Here is a 1,717-nt window from a genome sequence, read left to right on the forward strand (position 1 = left end):
TGGAAATATTTGATTGCGGGGTATGCCAAGAATGGAAATGTGGAAGAAGCTTTCAAGTTGTGATTTCTTTGACTGCGATGATCTGTGTATGTTCGCAAAATGGGAAGTATGCGGATGCACTAACTGTTTACAAGGAAATGGAGAAAGCCGGAGGGGTAAAGCCTAATGAAGTTAAGATTGCTAGTGTTCTTCCAGCTTGTGCGAATCTTGGGGCACCGAAGGGGGAGAAGATTGAAGTTTATGCAAGAGCAAATGGATACTTTAAGAATATGTTTGTTTGCAATGCTGTGCTTGAAATGTATACAAAGTGTGTTAGAATTGATAGGGCTAAGTAACACAAATTTGTTGTTACGGGTGGCAACCCAAGGGGTTTTGATAGGGACGATCCCAGTTGATATGTTATGGGTTGCAGCTCAGGGGTCACAATACCTAGCATAGGCCGATCTCGATGGATGAATTTGCAAGGGTCTTCCTCTTCTACCACAGATCAATTGGTCATTATATCTCATATTACAAGTTTACAAACAAAGAAATGTAAAGATGTACATGATTCCACAATATAAGAAAAGGTGGTCTTCTATCCTTACCTACCCATAAATGGTTATACATTGATACCTGATTTCATTTGAACTCTTAGTTTACATATGGTCGCTTTGTCTTACATACTCAGTACATTCTTTCGTACTGATGTCTCTATTGTCTGGGCCACTGCATTCATGCTTGCAGGTTACCAAGAGGAAAGAGGTCCTCGCCGCGTATGATCGAGTTTAGCTGATGATTGATATGTTTCGTTCATTCCGGAGTTGCCGAGTTTAGACTTTAATTTGGCCTGTATAATCAAAGATTACTACGGTGCCTATCTCGACTAGTGATTAACGATTTCTCATCCTAGAATCTTGTAGACAATTGTTGCCGTAGGTCAGGTAGTTAGTTACAATCCAATTGTCCTTATATTATACTGTTGTTATATTGTGTTTATCTTGATTGTATTTTTTTTTTTTTACAATTCAGTTTGGCCTTGACGGCCCACCAAAATAGTTTGGTTTGGTTTTAGTTGATTCATTCAGTTAAGTATGGCACCTAGTGGCAGTCGAGCCTCCTTGATTTTAGGTTGTGACACAACAAATTAAAAAAAAATATAAATGTAAATGTAGTTTGGGTCTAGGCTAGCATGAGCCAAATGACACTAGTTGTGTATAAAGTCAACGATCACAAATTATAAGATCCCCTTGAATATGTTGTAAAACAAAGTTAAAAGACCGAAAAAATAAAATAAAAAAGTACACAAGAAATGAGAGATCAAGAGAGGAGGTTTTCTTATTCATTCAAATGTAAGTGTTTCAAATGTATACAACATAAACCTCTCTATTTATAGTGTTACATATATAGAGGCATATAAAAGAGCATCATGAACATGACATTAACCATAAAGATTATGAGAGAAGATCAAGAGAGAATGTTAAGAAGGTGTGGGAATTAGTATCCTAATGGTTGAGGAATAGTGGAAGATATATATCAAGATTAGAGTAACAAATATCCATATACAAATTACAATATACGCGGAATATACGCAGATCTCTAAATTTGTTGAATTTTTTCGTGTTAAAATCTTAGTTAGGCTATGTTCTTATTGAACGCATCTGCTGATCCGACACAACATGTAAAGTACATTCTCTTTTGAGAGGGTGGAAGGCCTTAATTAATTTTTATCATTTAT

At 36.2% G+C, this 1,717-nt stretch overlaps 1 long non-coding RNA gene across 1 annotated transcript; it reads left to right on the forward strand.

Moving 5' to 3' along the window:
- Positions 1–978, forward strand: LOC107877572. Its single transcript, XR_007049538.1, has 2 exons — positions 1–569; positions 727–978. It is a non-coding gene; the product is annotated as an uncharacterized LOC107877572 (long non-coding RNA).
- Positions 979–1,717: the final 739 nt, after the last annotated feature.

This window comes from Capsicum annuum, unplaced genomic scaffold (assembly GCF_002878395.1).
Source record: "Capsicum annuum cultivar UCD-10X-F1 unplaced genomic scaffold, UCD10Xv1.1 ctg310, whole genome shotgun sequence".
NCBI classification, from domain to species: Eukaryota; Viridiplantae; Streptophyta; class Magnoliopsida; order Solanales; family Solanaceae; genus Capsicum; species Capsicum annuum.